Source organism: Nuphar pumila, chromosome 2 (genome assembly GCF_984573655.1).
Source record: "Nuphar pumila chromosome 2, dmNupPumi1.hap1.1, whole genome shotgun sequence".
Lineage (NCBI taxonomy): Eukaryota > Viridiplantae > Streptophyta > Magnoliopsida > Nymphaeales > Nymphaeaceae > Nuphar > Nuphar pumila.
This window is the reverse complement of record NC_143250.1, coordinates 80,124,099-80,132,310: the sequence shown is the minus strand read 5'-3', so window position 1 is coordinate 80,132,310 and position 8,212 is coordinate 80,124,099.

Genomic DNA, 8,212 nt, shown 5'->3' with positions numbered 1-8,212 from the left:
TTGGTTCTTCACAATTTTTCCCCCATCTTATTGTTAAATCGAAGTCAATCTTGTATCGTTGATCTGCCTATCGCAGCTTCGATGATACACATTGCTACAACAACATTGCCTCTAATGCTTACTGCATTTGAGGCTACACCAAATTGCATGCATATTACTTTAATCTTCCTATTGATTTTCTGTTTAAATTCCCAATATACTGTTCAAATGCATTTATTTATCGTGTTCCCTCTCGTTCTTGCAAATCTTCTTTTCCTCGGTCTAGCATCATCACTTTACATTATTTTGTTTTATGTTCTCTGCATCATTGTGTTACATTTTGATTTTCATTCACATATTTGATCGTAACTACATTACATCTGGTTGATCCAATACATTCAATACATTTCATGTTACCTAGTATGTTTCCTTCATTGTTGTGTTTTTTTTATTTTCTATATCGTTGCATTCCCTGTTCATTTTGGACACAATCGATCATTGTAAGAACCTTTAGTATCATTTTGATCTATACCCCCCCCCCCCCACCCCCTCCACCCTTCCAGCATGATCCGCCTCTCACCTCTCCATTCGACCCATCCACTGCAAATCCATGAGCGCCATCCATCCATCGCACTCCACCATCCGTCTTCACCTCCCCATTGCCATTCATCTATCGCCACTCCCATATGATCCCCTCTACCCTTCTTCTTCCCCTCTTATTCTTCTCTTTCTCCCTTCTCCCCACTCTCAGCTGCCCTCCTCTTGATTTCTCAGAATCAGCCGAAGAAAAGGGATTATCTCTACAACATAAGGTCACGGTGAGTGCCAGCATCCCCTCTCTCTTTCATATTTTTTTTTTGGTTTTCCCTTTTCTTTCCATTAAAGCATCCCTGTAACATCGATTTGCTCATAGCAAAACCGACTTATAGATGTGCAATATTAACGGAATGAGTGATTCTAACATTTGTTTTTGGTTTTATAATTTATTTTATCAAATTTCTTCAGTTTATGTAAGTGCAAATCTCTATTTATGTTGTTTAGATCTAATACCCCTTTGCAGTTCATCGCATCATTCTTCTTTATTTTCACTTTTATGCTTTATATTCTTGTGTGTTATTCTCTATCTTTCTTAACCCATGTGATTTTTCCGTCTGTTCCAATCCAACTTCATCCTCATTCTGCATTTGGGAATAGTCTTTCTGGCGACATCTGATCTGATCGAGTATCAGATCGGGTTTTACTCTACAGAAATTTCCAATTGATCTCGTATTTTATCTACAATTATATTCACCTTGCTTGCTAGTTTCATGCTTTGAATTTTCTCAATGCAAACACACTTTGCACCTTGGTTATTATTCCACCGTCATTGTTCATACTTTTTGTATCTTCTTCTGAGTTACTTTATCTTCAACATCTTATCAAATAATATTTTGTTGTTTCTGAGGCTTGTTTCATCGTTAGCATATCCTCAACAACGTATAAGTGATTAGCTTCCTGTTTTGTTAATATAGCTTAGGAATTACTGATGTTATCATAAAGAGAAAAAAAAGAAGAGAAAATCATATAGGTGAATGAATTCCCTACCATGTGAAACACACGGTATTGGTAGGGGTAGACCTCTTATCTCTGAGATTCCAATTCTCACGTTGAACTGTATCGGCAATGTAAAGCTTCATGTGCTACTCAGATTCTGCTAATTTCCCTGAGTTTCATAGTTTTTAACATCATCATATTTAGCCTTTCATTTGGATAGCATGTTGACCAGTGGATTTTTTTTTAATGTCATCTCCATCAAGCTCTCGATGAGAAGATTCTAAGTAGAATCATCTTGAATGGTTCCAATCATTCTTTTCTTAATTTGATTGCCAAATCTTATTAGTAGTTCATAAGTTAACTGGGAATGTTAAGATACATTAGCTTGAATGGCTCGAAAAGGCGTATAGAATAGAAAATGTAGATCAAAGAATATATTGAATTGTGATGTAAGATGGTCTGGCACAGGCCTTTGAACAATGAATACTCTTTTCGTCGGTCTCATTGCTTCAAGGATAAGAGTAACTAAGAAATCTACTGTTTGAGGGGTGGTGATAACTTTTCTCAAAATCAATTGGTTATACCATATGCTATCAATTTGAACAATCCTTTTGCAGGGATTAAATTGTTATCACATCACTGCAATTAAGAGTAAGTCTTATTTATTGTTTGAGATTATAGGTTGTGTATTGTTTTCTTTGATCTTTATGAGCACTAGTCAAATCTCTGCTACATAAGTCAGTGTATTGACATATTAACTAGAATAACACTGATGATGATCACAGTTGCACATTGTTTCTGTGTCACTGACAGCAGAGCACCCGTTCCCAATTTCTGATCCAAGAAGCATGCTTTTGTTTGTGATTTGAATGTTCAAAGTACCCATAGTATCAAATTTGGTTTCAAATTCACCACAAGGGCCTGTTGTCCCTCACTTACTGGAACACCCATTACAATAATTTGAATCCATCTTTATGTTCATTTGAAATTGTCTATGCCGAGACTGGACAATTCCATGTTGTTACTTGATTATGTCTGCTGTGAATTCTATGTCAATTAGCTCGTCATCAGTAGATGCATCAAGTCAAAACTTGTTCATTATACAGTTTGTGTTGGATTTGGATGTAACAATCAATCGATGTGTAGGCTTAGTGGCTGGTCACAGCATGTGACAAGGGATTTAGTTACCTGTAGCTCAACTCCCAAGGTGTGCTTTGCTCGGTTTAGATATTGTGTCTGCATATGCAATTTTAGCATGGGTAGTATAAATTCACCACTGCATTTTTTTAACACTACCTGTTGTTGGGGCTTGTTATCTTCATCCCACCAACTTGCCTATGGTTACCAACAGCTGCCTGTGCATCTTCTTCATCAATGCTACAACTTCTCACTACTGATGCACCTTCACTAGATCCACCTCCTCCACACACCAATACACCACACTGCATCTCCATTACATTATGCTACCTTCATTCCACACCATTGTCACCCATTGCCTTACACCTACCCTACTGCATCCATTTTACCCCAACCATTACACTTACCATTCCCCTTTACACTTGCCACATATTCACCTTCAACACCAACACTACACAGTGATCACTAGCACCACTACATCTGCACCTATACTACCATCAACTTCCAGCTCTTCAACACTCACCATGTTGCAACCTATAGCATTATAGTTTCTTCTTTGTAGCACAGCCTTCGCTGCTGCCATCCTAACTCCCACCTGCTCGTGATCATTGCAAAAATTTTCCTCTTGTTACTTTCTCTTCCTTCTCTTTCCCTCTCTAGCCTCTATTTCCCTTTTTGAAGGAGAAAATAAAAGATAGAAAAGAAGAGAGAAGAGAAAAAGAAAGAAGAGAGAGAAACTCTTTTTCAAAGGTCTCACTTGACCTTGATTTTAAAAATGTCTTGAAATTACTCGCCTCCATTTTGAAATATTTGTGGGAAAATGGAGAGATGGGATTCACTCGTCAGTACAAGGTTCGACCGTTTCTGGCGCCTTTACCAGATGTAATTGTATCAAGGATCGAATTTATGCATTTTTGCTTTGCCTAAATATTGTCTAAGAATTTATTCTATGTCTAAAATGCACAAAGAATCATGCTTGTGCAATACAAATGCAAGGGTGTATGCTCTTTTGAGAAAACTAATTAAGAAAATTTCGGGTTTTTCCAAGTGATTCTGAGATAAGTTTAAAAAGATTTAAAGAAATGTTCCAAAAAGATTGAATTTGATTTGAAAATCTTGGAATCTGAGTGCAAACTTTGAAGTTTGTAATAAATCCGAGATTTTGAAAAGGTAACTTGAAATTCTGAAGTTGAACTCATTTTTGAGATCAGAGATTGGAAATGAGTTTAAATTTGATTTGAAGAAGGAAGATTCAATAGAAAATGAAAGATTTTGATATAGAATTCAAAAATAAAATAGAATTTGAAATTGAAATTGTTTTGAAATCTGAAATTGAATTTGAATTTCAAAGAGAGAATTGAAATCTCTAAAGAAAGTGAATTTTGAAAGTAGAGTTGGAATTTGAATTTAGAATTGAAAATCAGGATGGAATTTTGTAAATAAAATTGGATTTGAGAAATCTAGATGGAATGAAATTCGGATTTGAAATCAGGAGTTCAAGATTGGATTTAAAATCTAGATTGAGTTTTGAATTGGATTTGAGAAATCCCTATGGCATTTGAGACAAAATCGAATTTGAGAAATTCTGAGGGAATTTGAAGAAGGAAATTGAATTTGAAAATCCATATTGAATCTGAATTAGATTTGAGAAATCAAAATGAAACTTGGAATGGGATCTGGAAAACCCAGATAGAAATTTTGAATTAAACTTTATTTGAATTTCAAGATTTGGAAAATAAAGAATTTGAATGAAAAGAATGAGAATTTAAGATAGAATTTTGAAAGATTTGAATTTGAATTGAGAAATAGAGATTGAAAAAGGATTTGAAAAGATATTTTGAAAATTTATCTCAAAATCACTTGGATTTTGGAAATAATTTAAAAATATGATGTAACTCTATCCTAAATGATGAATGAATTAAAAGAAATTGAAATCAGATAGTAAAAAGCATATTTCATTCTTTAAGTGAATTGAAATAAGATTGAGGATATAATACATTTATGACTATGGTCATAAAATGTATTATATAATAATCATATTTAAATTCAAATGAAGAATAAAACACGTTTTGGTGCCTTTATATAGTTTAAAATAAAATTAACTCTCAATATATCTTGACTATGACCATTGATATATATTTTGAGTTAATTTTAAGTTAAACTCTGATAAAAGAAGAAAATATTTTAGAAAAATATGATGATTTTTTAAAAGAGACCCAGTGTGGATCTAATATTATTCCATAAAAGATGAAAATCCTAAGCATTGTCCACATTTTGACTATGGCCATCAATGTGGGTCATTTGCTTAGGATTAATTACCTCTTATTAGAATGGTGCACATGCCATTCGTGTTGCCATTCGTGAAATTTTGAAGAAGAAAAGGGAAAATGATATGAAACAAGCAATTTATGATATTTACATGCTCATACATCCTAATCTAATACGGGAAATATAAAAATTCTCATTGTGATCTAGCTATTACAATTCTGAGATTGAAAATTTGAAATTATAATTCTTAAACTAAAAGAGAAGAATGATATTTTCCACATATCTCCTGCAAGAACAGAATTAGCACAAGAACATGGAAGATAATAGAAGAGGTTATATCAAAAGCCTATATGCATATACATGAATGGGATATCCGGATGAGGAGGGTACATATACACATGCTTATGCTTCAACAAAAAATGATAACATTTATATGATAGTCTGTATTTTATATGAGAGAGATATGGGATATCATAAGGTATATGGATCAGTTATTATGAAATCCGGAGAAGGATTTGTAAGTAAAATGCCATCCAAGACCCAAAACATACTTGAAACCTGATATTCATGCAATGCCATGATATTTCAAAGGGGATGGGTGTGATCATGCAAAAATTTTCCTCTCATTCCTCTTTTCCTTCTCTTTGCCTTTCTAGCCTCTATTCCCTTTTAAAGGGGAATAAAAGATAGAAAAGAAGAGAGAATGAGAAAAGAAAGAAGAGAGAGGAACTCTTTTGCAAGGTCTCATTTGACCAAAATTTTGAAAAATGTTTTGAAATTACTCGCCTCCGTTTTGAAAATTTGCGGGAAAAATGGAGAGACGCGGTTCGCTCGTCGGTACGAGGTTCGACCGTTCCTGGCGCCTTTACTAGGGGTAATCATACCAAGGATCGAATTTATGCCTTTTGCTTTGCTAAAATATTATCTAAGGATTTATTCTAAGTCAAAATGCATAAAGCATCATGCTTGTGCGAATGCAAGAATGCATGTTCTTTTGAGAAAAATAGTTTGAAAATTTGAGTTTTTCCAAGTGATTCTGAAATAAATGTGATAATAGAGTGAAGAAATGATTTTTGAAAGTTGAATCTAACTTAGAACTTGAGATAGATCTGAAAAGATATTTGAAGTTCTAAGTCTTGAAATAATCAGAGTTGGAAAAATAAATTTTAAATTGAAAAGAATGAAGAGAAAGGAGGATTTGAAGCTGAGATAGAAAAAAAAATGAAGTTTCAAAGTCAAAATGGACTTTGAATTTTAAATCTTGAATCTGGATTTCGAAGTAGAGATGAAATTTGAAATGAAATTAAATTCTAGATTTAAAGTTTGAAATCAGGATGGAATTTTGGATTTAAGAAATCTAAATGAAATTTGAAGATAGAATGGGATTTAAGAAGTCTAGATGGGGTCTGAAAATGAAATTGGATTTGAATCCGAAGTCTGAATCCTAAATGGAATTGGATCCGAAGTCTGGATCCAAGATGGAGTTGAATCCGAAATCTGGAATCCTAAATGAAATTGGATTTGAAGTCTGGAATCCAAAATGGAGTTAGTAGATGGATCTGGATTTTGGAAATCCAGACGAGATTTGAAGATGGATTTGGATTTTGGAAATCCATATGGGATCCAAAGATGGGTCTGGGCTTTGGAAATATAGATAGAATTTGGATTTTGGGAACCCAGATAGAACTTGAAATTGGATTTGAAAATCCTAGATCAATGTTCAAAATTTGGGAAGAAGGATAGAGAATGAAACCTAATTTTCAAACTTGAATTTTGAAATCATGAGATGAATCCGGAATTTCAAAGTTAAATTGACATTTGAAATTTGATCTGAGATGTTAAATTGAATTTGGGACTGAATCCTGAAAATGAATTTGGAATTCCAAAGTTGAATTGAACTTTGAAATTTGATTTGAACTAGAAATTGAATTTTTAAAGAATGGATTTTGAAATCTCAAAGTCAAATTGGACTTTTGAAATTGAAGTTCGAATCTTTGAAATAAAATAGAAGGATGAATTTGAATAAGATTTAAAGATTTGATTGAAGAAATGAGGAAGATATTTGAAAAATATATCTCAAAATCACTTGGATTTTAAAAAGGAATGTTTGAAAATATGATATAATTCTAGCCTAAATGATGAAATGAATTAAAGAATTTGAAATAGAATTTGAAAAGTATATTTCATTCTTTAAGTGAATTGAAATAAGATTGAAGATATAATGCATTCCTGACTATGGTCATTGAATGCATTATATAATAATCTATATTTAAATTCAGGTGAAGAATGAAACATATTTTGGTTCTTTTATAGAGTTTAAAATGAAATTAAGTCTCAATATATCCTGACTATGTCCATTGATATATATTTTAAGTTAATTTTAAGTTAAACTCTGATAAAAGAGAAAAATATAAAAAAAAAAATATGATGATTTTTGAAAAGGATCTAGTGTAGATCCAATGTTATTCCATAAAAGATGAAAATCATAAGTTTTGTTCACATCCTGACTATGACCATTGATGCAAATCGTCAACTTAAGATTTAATCACCTCTTATTAGAATGATGCACATGCCATTCGTGTTTCCATTCGTGAATTTTTGAAATAAAAGAGAGAATTGACATGACACAAACATTTCTAGAAGATATGCATGCTCATACATTCTAATCTAATGCTGAAACATAAATTTCTCATTGATATCTAGCTATTACAAACTTGATTTGAACTGACATAAATAAAATCCTAATCTGAGAAGGGAATTAATATTTTTTGTATTTTCCCTAAAAAAACCGAATTAGCATAAGATGAAGATGCAATGAGTTATGGATGATAGGTAAAAAAAAAAAGAAGAAGAGTATGTATGATAATGTGATAAATGGCATGAAGGCATTAAATGCTTCTATATCTTGTCATCCAGTCTTAAAATCACTTTGATTTTCCTTAGAAATGTCAGAGCAATAGGCTGCTTACGGTCAACACCAACCTTTGCTGTCATTCAAAGATCTGAAGAAATTTGGAATATAGTTTGCATTTTCAAACCATAGCTTACGAATTCTCTAAAGAATCCTCTAATGGCAGCATCACATTTTAGGACCAAAGAAGCTTGTCTTCAAAAACTCCTCATCAAAGCACTGACTAATGTTAGCCAGTTCAGCAGATTATGTAAAACTTTCAGGTAATTTAGCCTCAAGGGTTGAGAAATTGGCTTAGAAAAAGACTCACTCAGCTAATCCTCACTTAGATCAACTAGTCCCAACTTATTTCTCATTTTTACAGCAACAAATAACTTTCTGATG